At 42.4% G+C, this 15,264-nt stretch overlaps 1 protein-coding gene across 2 annotated transcripts in view; it reads left to right on the top strand.

Moving 5' to 3' along the window:
- The window catches only part of DCC (DCC netrin 1 receptor), a 1,118,040-nt gene that overhangs the window by 130,443 nt on the left and 972,333 nt on the right, over positions 1-15,264 (top strand). The gene's annotated exons all lie outside the window — the stretch shown is intronic.

Here is a 15,264-nt window from a genome sequence, read left to right on the forward strand (position 1 = left end):
CTCCGTGGAATTACTAATAATCAGCTTTGGTTTTCGAATGGTTTAACTGGATCATGAAAACATTGTATGTATTTGGTGACTTTTCTCCTTCATCTACTATTTTCCCGCAATTTTTTACATCGAGTAAAGGTCCTGTTTCATCAAACAATGTTCTTAACAGAAATATTTTGTCACTTTTGGTGTCTGTGCCTATCACGTTCAACTTTTTTTTAAAAAGTGGGTGGTGATTACCTGGGAGGGGCATGAAACGCAGAAAAGAACAAATTCATCATTAAATCGCGGCAGTCTCAGGGTTAATGTTTCTCCTTGTAGAGAGTGACAAGCCAAGCCTGGCATGTCAGAGTGAGGAGACTTATAGGCCATGCGTGCTCCTCTGGGAAATTAAATATGCAAATTGTCTCTGCAGAGAGGAAGAGGACAAGAACTGTAGCGCCACCTATTGGAAGCAGTGATCCTAAAAGTCAATATTGACTCTTAAACGAGCCTTGCAATATGGCTTAGGATAAAAGCAAAACCAGAATCTCAATTAGAAACTCGGTGTTTCGGGGGTGTTGCCCCTCCTCAGTGCAAAGTCTGAGATCTGATTTGGCTAGGTGAAAGTGGGTGGGGCATGGCCGAAGAGACAACAAATACATCATCAAATTGCTGCAGTCTAAGGGGTAACGTTTCTCTTTGTGGAGAGTGACAAGCCGGGCCTGGTATGTCAGAGTGAGGAGACTTATAGGCCATGCAATGTTCCTCTGGGAAATTAAATATGCATATCAACTCTTCAGAGAGGAACTAGAACTAGAAGTGATTCTAAAAGTCAATATTGACTCATAAAGGAGCCACTCTGCTTCCAATAGGTGAGGCTACAGTTCTAATACTCCCACTCTCTGAAAAGATAATTTACATATTAAATTGCAGCAGAAATGTACTGGAGTCCCTGTATATGTGGGTGGCTGAAAATTGCACCAAATTTGTTAAATGGAGACACTTTTGACACATGTTTGGTCTTTAATAGACTTTACGTTTTACAGAAAAATGGAAATCTCCCCCCCAAAAAAAAAAAAATAAATAAATAAGTAAATAAAAATAAATAAATAAATAAATAAATTAATTAATTAATTAATTAATGTAGAAAAAAATGTTTGGAACTTTTATAATAATTTGTTTTTCTTTTGTTTTCATCACTGAGCAACAAGTGCAAAAGAAGTGAATTTCTATGCTTCATCTCCAACTGAGGATTTCACTGCAAATCTGGAGCACAATCTTCAGGCGTACTTTGCAGATTCATTTTTTTGCAGTGGATTTGCTGCTGATTTTATAAAGTTTTATGCTACGTTTTTAGAAGTAGAAAAATCTGACTTGGTTTTCCAAAGGAATCTACTGGGTGAATCGACAGGAATCTACTGGATGAATCGACTGTTTTCTTTTGTTCTTTTTTATGTTATTTGACGAGCTTTAGAAGACTTTTCCACGTATTTTTATAGATTTTTTGCTTTGGCAATGTCATGTTCCACAAGGAATCCAAATGAAAGAAGCCACATTTTACTTTTTCTTTTATCCACGGTGAGTTTTTCAAAACCATGCTGGAAAAACAACCCACAAAAAGCTGTATAAACCGCAGTGTGCATTTCTTATCAAAGGCAAAAGTATTTGAAGCTTTTTTTTATGTGAATTTTGAAGTGGATCTGCTGTAAAATCCATGTCATAAAATTACCTCTGAACATTCCCTAATTTTTATATTGAAAGGGGTTAAATCCCTGCAGCAGAAATTGACATCTCTGCAGCGCAGTGTCGGACTGGACTGCCAAGGGCCCGCCAGTAACATTGACTTTGGGGGCCCCACTTTTCACCTGCATGCAAATATTATGACACCAGTAACATTGACTTTGGGGGGCCCACTTTTCACCTGCAAGCAAATATTACAACACCAGTAACATTGACTTTGGGGGCCCCACTTTTCACCTGCTTGCAAATATTACGACACCAGTAACATTGACTTTGGGGGGCCCACTTTTCACCTGCTTGCAAATATTACGACACCAGTAACATTGACTTTGGGGGCCCCACTTTTCACCTGCAAGCAAATATTACAACACCAGTAACATTGACTTTGGGGGCCCCACTTTTCACCTGCTTGCAAATATTACGACACCAGTAACATTGACTTTGGGGGGCCCACTTTTCACCTGCAAGCAAATATTACATTACTCTTGTTTGCTTAAACCTCAATGTAATAATAAATTGGATAGTTTGGTAATTGAATGATGATATTCTGCTTTTTTTGTATCTCGCAAATTATGACAAGTACTGCCCATACAGTGGACAGGGGCCCACCAGGGGATTGCCCTGTTCTCCTATGGGCCAGTCCAAGCCTGCTGCAGTGTGTTGGTAAAATTTATTAAAATCTCATCCACTTGGCTGGTATTGTAAATAGTTACATTTTGAAGATTTTTCTTGCACAAATCAGCATTAAATCCCCCCAGCCTTAATGCTATGGGTTCATTACACCTTATAGGAGAAAATACCGAGCACATTAACCATCATGTATCTCCGTGCTGTGATTGTAGCAGAGCTGAATATGTCACGGGACTATTTTTCTTTACACTAGATTTGACCAAATAAAAAAAAACTCAGCAACATCTGCAGTGCATGAACTTTGCAGACTATTTGATCCATCAGGGAGGGGGCAGATGCGCTCAGCAGGGGAATGGGGGTCGACGTGACAAGCATAGAAGTGGTCATAAAGGCTAATGATGACGAGACGCTGTGCAGTTTTGGTACCTGGTGGTGAGCCAGGCTGCGAGTCATTATTCTGCCCACTGGACAGTGATTGACAAATGTGTTTACTAAGAGATTCTGCAGCTGCCGTGGCGTATTTGCCCTTCCAGTCCCGCTGTGCCTTGCTGGCTTTATTTTCTTCACCAGTCCATTTGTAAGGACTTGGGAGGGATTTATGCTGAAGATGGATTTGCTTTACATACACCCAGATAAATTGGAATGGAAAATGCAAGTTTAATAGCAGGATGTCTGATCATCCCATTCAGCTATACATCAATACATCCTGATGTCACGCTCAGCAAGTTACAGGTACAGCCGAGCTGAATTAGTCATGCTCTGGTGCATTGTTTTAGCTCATAATGCAGTAGGGATAAGGCATCTGGCACGTTCTGAGCTCCCACGAGACAAAACCAAATCATGTTGACCCATGTTTAGGCTTCGACTGGCCCATGGGAGAACAGGAGAATCCTCCGGAGGGCCACCACTTTCTTATATGAGCTGTACTTGGCATAATATACTTGAATCACTATCTACAGGACTGGACTGGCCCACGGGAGTACAGGACAATCCTCTGGTGGGCCACCACTTTCTTATATGAGCTGTACTTGGCATAATATTCTTGAATCACTATGTACAGGACTGGACTGGCCCACAGGAGAACAAGATAATCCTCCAGTGGGCCACCATCTTCTTATATGAGCTGTACTTGGCATATTATACTGAGAATCACTATGTACAGGACTGCACTTGCACACTGGAGAACAGGAGAATCCTCTGGTGGGCCACCACTTTCTTATATGAGCTGTACTTGGCATAATATACTTGAATCACTATCTACAGGACTGGACTGGCCCACAGGAGTACAGGAGAATCCTCCGATGGGCCACCACCTTCTTATATTAGCTGTACTTGGCATACTATACTTGAATCACTATGTACAGGACTGGACTTGGCCACTGGAGAACCGGAGAATCCTCTGGTGGGCCACCACTTTCTTATATTAGCTGTACTTGGCATAATATACTTGAATCACTATCTACAGGACTGGACTGGCCCACAGGAGTACAGGAGAATCCTCCGATGGGCCACCACTTTCTTATATGAGCTGTACTTGGCATAATATACTTGAATCACTATGTACAGGACTGGACTTGCCCACTGGAGAACAGGAGAATCCTCTGGTGGGCCACCACTTTTTTATATGAGTGTCAGGACTCTGAACATTTTTTTACCTTTTGTGCATTACTGCCCTCTTCCAAGATGGCATCTTTGGTCTCATGTGCACTGTGTCTTCCTGCTATAAAACTCCACACCAGCCTTCAGTCTGTGCTAGAGTATTCTGCCTTGCATCCAGCTCCTGACCTCTGATTACTCCCTGGCTATACACCTGCTCCTGTGAACCTGTGTGGTGATCCTGCTACTCTGCTCTGAGTTCCTGCTGCATACACAAGTTTCCAGTAATCCTCCTTCATCTGCTGCTTGTGTTTACTTCATCTGCATTTGCTGGACATGTAAGCTGCTGCTGCTTTGCTATAACCTGAGACTATTAACCCGGCCTCCCTGGTTGAGCTAAGATATTATTTGAACTGCCTATAAGCATATCTATCTGTGTCTGGACTAAGACAAGGATTTATTTGTATGCTCACAAACCTTCGATTTGCCAAACTGGGCAGCCGAAAAACACGAAGAGATCCAGAGTATAATTAAAACAAGGCTTTAGTGGAAAAACATATCCAGTGCCATAGTGCACAAGCACCTAAACAAGAGGTGGAGAACCACCACATATATCATGCTAAAAGCACATCCTGCAGTATGGAGCAGAGTAGCGCTGTATATATTTAAGGAACATAACACTAACTTTTGCCTAAGCATATAAAGTGAAAATTATTGCAATATAAATACCAATTATCATACAGCAGTCACCATATCTACCTGTGGCTGGTTCGGCGTCCCACCTCACCCCAACGCGCGTTTCGCAAATAGCTTCTTTCGGGGGCGTGTCTGGGGCAGGGGAGTGCAGGGTTTTTATCGTGCCTAGGTTCCAATAAGCTCCAATATAGAGAACATGTGATCGAGTACGTCGCTAAGTAACAGCAGGCATTTATCGGCGCATGCGTCTCTTCTTACCAAGTCCCAGGTAAACGTCACTTCCGGACTTGCGCTCAGTGGAACGCTTGCTGGACCACAAGCTATCCAGTATAGAGCACATTCTGAAGTGAATGGGATGGTGAGAGGCGCATGCGCACAGCCCGGCGCCATCAGCTCTATAAACATAGAGCATGATGTTCAGAAAAACATAAAAGGGAAGGGAAATGCCGCATTAAGGGGCCGTTATTTACAGAAGCAGTAATGGGAGTGTGTGATATCTTAACCCCAATCATACCATAATTACGCAAAAAAGTGCTACGTGCCAGTGTTGGTACAAGTGCAATAATATTAGTGCTATAATTACTCCTTCAGTTAAAACAACCATATATAAAAATTAGTACTCCAAAGTGATACCGTATTTTTCGCTTTGTAAGACGCTCCGGATTATAAGACGCACCCCAAATTTTGAGGAGAAAAATAGGAAAAAACTTTTTTTAATAAATTGGTGGGGCGTCTTATAATCCATGCGTCTTATTACTTACCAGGGGTTGTGGCTGTGGTGGATCAGGGTCCCAGGGTCGTTGCTGGAGGCAGGAGTGGAGCATTGCTGCAGGCTGGGATGAGGGGGTCTGCAGGGGGCTGCTGTGCTGCAGGGAGGCTCCTGTGCTGCAGGCTGGGATGAGGGTTCTGCAGGGGGCTCCTGTGCTGCAAGCTGGGATGAGGGGTCTGCAGGGGGCTCCTGTGCTGCAGGGCTGTCTCTGATGCTGCAGGGCTGTCTCCGGTGCTGCGGGGTCTCTGGCGACATTTTGTGAAAGGCCAGAGCCCCCGGCAGTTTGTCCATGCGTTCCTGTATGACTGACTCCGGGAAAATGGCCGCCGGAATCTCGAGAGATGAGATCTCAGCGCTGAAATCTCATCTACCGAGATTCCGGCGGCCATTTTCCCGGAATTAGTCATACTGGAACGCATGGATGAACTGCCGGGGAGCTCTGGTCTTTCACAAAATGTCGCCAGAGCCCCCCGCAGCACCGGAGCCTCCAGCATCACCCGGGGCAGCAGCGGACAACCCCGGCAGCGGCGGCGGATGACAGCGGCGGCGGGCGGTAGCGGCGGCGGACACCCCCTCATCCCAGCCTGTAATGGTAAGCGGTATATCCGCTTTGTTAGACGCACCCACATTTCCCCCCCCAAATTTGGGGGAAATAAAGTGCATCTTACAAAGCGGAAAATACGGTATATTGCCAATGTATTTAAAGTGACAAGTGCATATTAAAAATTATTACTGTAGTGCTTAGACTAAAGTGCTTAATATATATAATAAAAAATCTGCTTTCATAGTCTGTTGCTGCTCCATACTATAAATACCTAGATCACCCGCATATCCATCAAAAAAGGCCCCTCTCCCTTATCCCACCCTAGAGACCTTCAAAGTCCATGATAAGGAATAATGCCATCAAAATACACATAAGGCAACCTCCATGTGTGGTACATGAGACAGTCCTCATAAAAATAATAGAATATACAACACAAATACAAAATATCTTATTCAAAATTCTACAATTCTTGGAAGAAGCCTTGATATCCATATATTCGGCCATATTCTCCTTCGACGTCCGTCTGGTATTAAGGGTTGTCCTTTCTGTACAACGCAACAGAACAGTAATGGCAGTACTACGATATCACATGTTCCTATAGATCAATAAAATAAATGTTAAAATCATAAAATCACAACATTTAATCTTTAAAACCAACTGAAAAGAACACTTAGGCCTATCCCATAAAAAGATGTCTCTCATATAACAACCAGGAGATTATATCATATTCCGAACCCAAAAGATTATAAGAAGGAGGCGAATCCCAGATTCTCATTAAGGCCTTGCGGGGTCATTGTCCCCAGCCTATAGATCCACTTGCTCTCCAATTGGGCCAAACTCCTGCCCAAATTACCGCCCCGTATATTGACATTAATCTGGTCAATGCCCTTAATTTTTAAACCACCCACGGGAGAACAGGAGAATCCTCCAGTGGGCCACCACTTTCTTATATGAGCTGTACTTGGCATAATATTCTTGAATCACTATGTACAGGACTGGACTGGCCCACGAGAAAACAGGAGAATCCTGCGGTGGGCCACCACATTGTTTAATCTACATGAATCACTATGTACAGGACTGGACTGGCCCATGAGAGAACAGGAGAATCCTCGGGTGGGCCACCACTTTCTTATATGAGCTGTACTTGGCATAATATTCTTGAATCACTATGTACAGGACTGGACTGGCCCACGAGAAAACAGGAGAATCCTGCGGTGGGCCACCACATTGTTTAATATACATGAATCACTATGTACAGGACTGGACTGGCCCATGAGAGAACAGGAGAATCCTCGGGTGGGCCACCACTTTCTTATATGAACTGTACTTGGCATAATATTCTTGAATCACTATGTACAGGACTGGACAGGTCCACGGGAGAACGGGAGAATCCTCCGGTGGGCCACCACCTTCTTATATGAGCTGTACTTGGCATAATACACTTGAATCACTATGTACAGACAGAGGCAGCATCTTATTCATTTAACAATCTACCCAGATCATTGTTATATACATTTGTGATTGAGGTTAATGTCACATTTGCATTTAGCTGATAAAGAGGGGGGACCTGGAGTTGGTTACTGGTGGGCCCATTGCACCCCAGTCCGACACTGGCCGTGTTTAAAGGGGAACTGTAGTGAAATGATGCCATTTCAGGTTAGCTTTGACTGCAAACTTTCAGGGAATTTTCTATTCCATGACTATTCAAATTTCTGGTAATTTAGCAGATGATCTACATTAAAAGGTATTCCCATCTGATCGCAGGTGATCCGACTCTGATCCCGAAAACAAAACTCTGATATACCTACAGTAGATAGAATGGATATGGCCCCTGCTCTATTCACTGTCTATGGGACTGGGGAAGAGATCCGAGTACAGCATTACAGCGAACCCTATGATAACACTAAGGTGCCTGAGCTGAAAGTCTTATCATGTGAACACTGGCAGAAAGATTCTTCTCAACTGAACTTTTTGGCCTAATGTTCCATGGTGGCCACTTTTGCCAAGACTTTTTGGAAAAAAAATATATGCAACCTGGTAATGATTATATGTATTCATAGAGTTTTCAATATACTTTAAAGTCCTTGCAACTTCATTCCCATACGGAGCTGTATTTTCAACTTCTCAGGTAATACAGAGGGTCCCTTTTTCCACACTTTCATACATTAGTCTGAGAAAAGAGATAAAAAGATCTTCTGTGAATGTCCTTGTACTACAGCAAATTAATTTAATAAAGAATGGTGTAATACTTCACTTCACCACTGGGGGTGCTGTAGGGAAATGTAGCATTTGCTGCCAGACATCATCACTGATTGAGACTGATTGGTGGAGGATATTGGCCAAATTGGAGGAGCCTTTGTGGCAAGAAGTCAGCGAGAGCTTCTTGGATCGGTACTGATGGGTTCGTAGAATTTTTGAGAATCCAGTATTTTGAGGCTTATGATTTATTTATAAGATTTGGAACAGCCTGCCCAGCTGTTATAGGGTTAACTAGCCTAATTACCGCCGGCCCTTTATGAGTAACGTATACACCGATGCAGTAATCATTATGGTCTTATTTTTTAACGATCGAATATGTGAAAACCTATTAACGACTGTTTACGGTCTTTGGACATCATACAAATACCAAGTACAAAGTGAAATAAAAAAAATGTTGAAATTAAAGTAGCGATTAAGTTTTATTAGAAGTAATTATGAAGATTGTTTTGTACATTAAATGTCGAAAACTAGAGAACACTGTGTTCCTTGGACTTGACAACGAGTGAAAATGTGGAATATCTGTGAACGCAAACTGCTAGAATAGCGCATCGTCATAGAGAGCAATGAAACAATGCCCCCTAGTGGTAGCTCGCAGTGAAAACATGATTTTCTTATTTATTTAAAATATTTTAATTAAAAGAAAAATTGATTTTATGAAACGAGTGTAACTTACACGAAAGAGATGCCTTTCGTACAACCCTTTTCCATATTTAGATCTTATTGAAGCAACTCCCACTATGGATTACGGGCAGGACATTCATTGAAATGGACACCGTGCAGTTCCACATGTCTCCTATAGTGGCCGCTGCAGCAAAAAAATGTGCCTTTATCTTCACCCTTGTGATTTACCAGGTTACAGTTGCTGAAGATTAGAACATTAGCTAATTTTTTGAGACTCCTCATTATTTCTGTAGCGTGACATCACAATTATTAGTGTGAAGAAAAAAAATTATATACCATTAGCCAAAAGAGTAAATTATAGTGACTATATGAGTAAAGTAGTGTTTTCTCATTGAAATGCTCATGAGCACACCAAATGGCTAGGAGTGGTACTGCAAGTAAATGTCATCATTGACTTGATAAAGGTTATGGGCACCTTTCAGATAAAAAAAATATATATATATATTTTTTATTTTCTTTTTTTTTAATAATTGAAAAATGGTTGATCCCCCAAACCCTTGCCAACACTAAGATTCTCCATTCCTAGAAGAACAGGGGTCACAAATGTTTGGTCAATTTCCACTGAACTCTGTCCGAGATACTGAAAAGTCCAACTAAGTGTGATCTACATTGTGATCTGTAGACAATCTCTTACCTGTTGATGAATCTGAAGACATTTTCAGAGTTTGCTGAGTCTCTGCTGACATTGATGAAGATGGGAGGATATGTGCCAGACGTGGATCTGTCAAGCCGAGAAGTTTTTACACTTTTAATGAAACAAGTCAGCCGCTAGATGCCGAATCTGTGTACTCCAACGCTGCGGCTGCATCTGGATTGTTTAATTAGCGAGTCCCCTCTCCGATGTGTTCCATTAACACTCCCTTATCTGATTACTACTTTGCTTATTTCCTGAGCTAAGACGAATTTCACCTGGGTACAACTCCGAACACTCGCTTCTTACGTAACTCTGATGAAACGTTGGTTTTAGTGGATTTAGTTTTTCCTAAAGGGGTTGTAAAACATTAGAAAAACTTGGCTTACAGAAACAGCGCTATCCCAATCCGTAGGCTGTTTCTGGTACTGCAGCTCAAAGCCATTGAAGTGACAATGAGTAAGCGACAATTCCACCTACACGGTTCAGATAAGGTCGGATCAACCAGGTTTTTCTAACCTACTGCAGTACTTAATCTCCTTCTAAAGTGAGACACCCCAGTGTGTCCGAGGTAAGGTTTGGATGTATGGAGTGGGCTAACGAGCTGTGCCTGTACCAAATATGTCACGTTACTGAGCTTCAAGCGAGCAAAGAAAGAAAACATGTATTGCCAAACCCAGGGCCAGTTTTAGGGAAAGTGGGGCCCCAAATCCTCACATATTCCACATCACACAAATATTTCGGTTGTATTTACAGGTGCAGAGTTCAGGCCGTTAATTGAGCATGACTGACAATAATGAAGTAGTTTGACGATTGTTCCTGAGTTTCTTTACACCAACAGAGGAAGAATGATTGGTACAGATAGTCCTCGATACAGTATAATGTAGATCCCATATAGTACATATAGTATAGTTCACTCCCCATGGTCCTTGATAGAGTATACTGCAGTCCTCCACATAGTATACTGTAGCCACACGAAGTATAATGCAGCCCCCTCTCACACACACAGTATAATGCAGCCCCCCCACACAGTATAATGCAGCCCCCCTCACACATACAGTATAATGCAGCCCCCCACACACAGTATAATGCAGCCCCCCCCACACACAGTATAATTCAGTCCCCCACACACAGTATAATGCAGCCCCCCACACAGTATAATACAGCCCCCCACACAGTATAATACAGCCCCCCCCACACACACAGTATAATGCAGCCCCCCACACAGTATAATACAGCCCCCCCACACACCGTATAATGCAGCCCCCCACTCACGCACAGTATAATGCAGCCCCCCCACTCACAGTATAATACAGCCCCTCCCCACACAAACAGTATAATGCAGCCCCCCACACACAGTATAATGCAGCCCCCCACACAGTATAATACAGCCCCCCACACACACAGTATAATGCAGCCCCCCACTCACACACAGTATAATGTAGCTCCCCCCCACACAGTATAATGCATCCCCCCACACACACAGTATAATGCAACCCCCCCACTCACAGTATAATGCAGCCCCTCCCCACACACGCAGTATAATACAGCCCCCCACTCTGAGTATAATGCAGCCCCCCACACACAGTATCATGCAGCACCCCACTCACAATATAATGCAGCCCCTCTCCACACACAGTATAATGCATCTCCACATACACAGTACAGTGCCACTCCCCTACACGCATTATAGTGAAGCTCCCCCCACACACATAGTTAAACTCCCCCCACACTCAGTACAGTGCAGCTCCCCCACACACAGTACAGTGCAGCTCCCCTCACACACAGTACAGTGCAGCTCCACCAACACACAGTATAGTGCAGACCCCCAACACACAGTATAGTGCAGACACACGCACAGTATAATGCATACACTCACACACACACAATCCTCACCCCTGCTCCTTGTTCCCCATGCTGCTCCAAGCTCTACTACAGTCTCATCAACTTCACTGCTGGCACAATGTGGTGCATGATGAAGTGATGTCATTGCGCGCTCACTGAGTCACAAGCAGAGGGGGAGTGATGAGAGAGGGAGTGTAATCTGACGCTCCCTCCTCATCACTGTTTTCAACTCTATTGGCATCTATGATGCTGATAAGTTGAATGAGCGATGGGGGCAGTGCCGGACCCGTTACTCACGGGCCCCATAGCGGTCGCGAGGTGTGCCGCTATTAGCGGCATGCTACTGGCTGGGGGCCCCTGGAGGATCGGGGGCCCTAGGCAGCTACCTGGTCTGGCTGCCCCTAATGCCAGCCCTGGCCATACCCCTTTAGCCATAGAAATAAGAATACCCAGTTTCCAATTCATTAATATGCTCATAACAAAAATATAGATGCAAAACTTAAAGGTCTAAGACTTTTTCAATGGATACAAAATGCATTTTTCTCTCAAATACTGTCCTCAAATTTGTCTAAATCTTTGTTAGTGAGCTCTTCTCCTAATCTGTGTTAGTGAGCTCTTTTCTTGATCTGTGTTAGTGAGCTCTTCTCCTAATCTGTGTTAGTGAGCTCTTCTCCTAATCTGTGTTAGTGAGCTCTTCTCCTAATCTGTGTTAGTGAATAGTGAGCTCTTCTCCTGATGTTTGTTAATGAGCTCTTCTCCTAATCTTTGTTAGTGAGCTCTTCTCCTAATCTGTGTTAGGGAGCTCTTCTCCTGATCTGTGTTAGTGAGCTCTTCTCATGATCTATGTTAGTGAGCTCTTCTCATCTGTGTTAGGGAGCTCTTCTCCTGATCTGTGTTAGTGAGCTCTTCTCCTAATCTGTGTTAGTGAGCTCTTCTCCTAATCTGTGTTAGTGAGCTCTTCTCCTAATCTGTGTTAGTGAGCTCTTCTCCTAATCTGTGTTAGTGAGCTCTTCTCCTGATTTGTGTTAGTGAGCTCTTCTCCTGATTTGTGTTAGTGAGCTCTTCTCCTGATCTGTGTTAGTGAGCTCTTCTCCTAATCTGTTAGTGAGCTCTTCTCCTAATCTTTGTTAGTGAGCTATTCTCTTGATCTGTGTTAGTGAGCTCTTCTCCTAATCTGTGTCAGTGAGCTCTTCTCCTAATCTTTGTTAGTGAGCTCTTCTCCTAATTTGTTAGTGAGCTCTTCTCCTAATCTGCTTTAGTGAGCTCTTCTCCTAATCTGTGTTAGTGAGCTCTTCTCCTAATCTGTGTTAGTGAGCTCTTCTCCTAATCTATGTTAGTGAGCTCTTCTCCTAATCTGTGTTAGTGAGCTCTTCTCCTAATCTGCTTTAGTGAGCTCTTCTCCTAATCTGTGTCAGTGAGCTCCTCTCCTTTGCCGAGATCATCCATCCATCTCACAGGTGTGGCTTATCCAGATGTTGGTTAGACCCATGATTGCACAGGTGGACCATAGGCTGGCCACAATATAAGGCCACCCAACAATGTGCAGTTTTTCAGTATTGGTGGTCCAGGGGGGTCAGAAAACCAGTCAGTATCTGGTGTGACCATCATTTTCCTCACGCAGTGCAGCACATTTCCTTCACATAGAGTTGATCTGGTTGTTGATTGTGGCCTGTGAATTGTTGATCCTCTCCTCTACAATGTGCGAAGTTTATGGATATTGGCAGGAACATGAACACACTGTCGTATACGCCGATCCAGATCTCAATGGGTGACGTGTCCGGTGAGCATACAGGAGAAAAAGAGAAGAGCTCACTAACACAGATTGAGGCAAATTTGTTATCAATATTTGAGAGGAAAAGACCTTTTGTGTCCATAAAAAAAGCCTTAGATCTTTGAGTTCAGCTGACGTAATAGTTCGATAAAAGAATTTACAAATTTTAATTTTTTTATGAGGAACATAATTACTTTGTAAATTAGACCTATCAGGAGGGATGACAGGTCCCCTTTAAACATTAGTGTACAGTAGAGCGGTTGTGTGCGGATGATGTAAACGATCGCCGGCAATGCTGGGTAAGTGCTCCTGGGAATCTGCTCCGAAGAATAATTGATAGATTGATTTATTGGCTGTTTCTCGAGGAAGGTTCAGAGTGTGGAATATATTGGGAAAGAACTGAGAGAAGTTGTTTCATTAGTCAGATTCCTCGTTCTTGACCACAAGGCCACTCGACAATTAAATGATTGAAGTATACATTAGTCATTGAGCTGACGGTTCAGGAGTCATTCATTTTTAAAGGATTTCTTTTTGGTCTCTCATCAAGTCATTGAATACGGCCAATACAGCAGGTATTAGATCTGCTTTTCTTAAAGAAACAGTAAAGTACAAAAAAAATTAAATAAAAAATAGCACAGAAAATAACTATTTAAATGAGTGCCATATGTAAGGGACATGGTAGGGGAATCATCAAATCCTTCTATTCTGGTTAGCAAATCCTGATGTCACATTTGGGGTGGATCATTTTTAATTTTCCGCGTTTGCCACTGAAAAATCATCCATAGGTCTTTATTCATCCTTGCTGTTTCTCATATTTTCTGTATTAATTTGCTCATTATTAGTGACCTTATTATTTGTGACACTTTTAAGTTGTCTTTCCTTTTTAAGACTTTTTACATTTTTTTCTCTATATCTTTGTTTATCCAGACGTTCTAAACAGATTAATAAAATGAGATAAATGTGTAACAGTTTTAAAGGTTTGCAAATTATAGTTCTAAAAAGTCTTAAAAATTGGTTAAAGGCAAAAATAAAGTTCCGTTTTTACGCCACATTTATTACTCACATGCTCTATTTTGAATAATTTGGTGCACCAATATCAGCAAATATCATAAGTCAAAAAAAGAAAAGTGACTTAGAAAAAATCGCCAATGAATTCCGGCCAAAATGATTTTTTTTTCTGAAGGTAAGGTCATCATAAAGAAAATAACATAAGTAGGACATAAAATCATTGAAGTGTAATAAAACATTACTGTCTAGATCAGCGATGGTCTATGTATAAGATGCTCTTCTAAAGGGGCGGTCTTCTAAAGGGGTGGTTTTTTGACCATCTTTCAATGTGTGGGTAGATATGTCCTTCCTTTTGCCTCGATGATGATCAGGTATAGAAACCAAGGCATAATTTCTGATATTATGTCAGGAAATGATTACGCTAGATGTGTCTTTATGTGGCCATCCATTTCTTCTGATGGGAATTGCAGCCTGTTGAGGGTTCTGGAAGTATGTTGTGATATCATGGAGCCCTTACCAAAATTTCAAGGTAAGTAGAGTGAATCTCTCGAAATTTGTTTTGGGCAGATGTTGGTCCGAATTGAGATTTTTATTGTTTTCTGAGGTGTCTTCTGACCCTAAAGCATAATAAACTAAGGGTCCAAAAGGGGTTAAAAAAGCTAAAAAAAATAAGCTTCAAGTGACTGCTTGAGCCCTAGAAGATCCAGATCAAAGACCAATCCGAAACAAGTGGACGACCAGGTGGAGAGCTGCGGCCAGGGGTGGACATATTATAATGTTGGTGCCACCTTTGTAGCCGCACAGGGGCCCAAGAGATAAGGGGGCTACTAGCTACTACCACCTCCAAAGCAGGTGTATTTGTACATTATGAACTATTGGGATGCAAAGGGCCAAAATATAGTTTATATATAGGGAACGTCTTGTGTCTATGTGCGCCAGTGGCTGCGGTAGCAGGGTAGGTGATGGGCCGACCCAAGACAGTTGATTAAAATATTTTATTAACATTTTTTAATCCCAAACCTGCCTTTTAATGAATTATTAAAAATGGTGAATCCAAAATTTTCTGGAACTTTAAGTCAAATTAAACGCAAATTAGTTTACCCATACAGAAGAGAAAATTG

The sequence above is a fragment of the Ranitomeya variabilis genome, chromosome 1, assembly GCF_051348905.1.
Source record: "Ranitomeya variabilis isolate aRanVar5 chromosome 1, aRanVar5.hap1, whole genome shotgun sequence".
Classification (NCBI taxonomy): Eukaryota; Metazoa; Chordata; class Amphibia; order Anura; family Dendrobatidae; genus Ranitomeya; species Ranitomeya variabilis.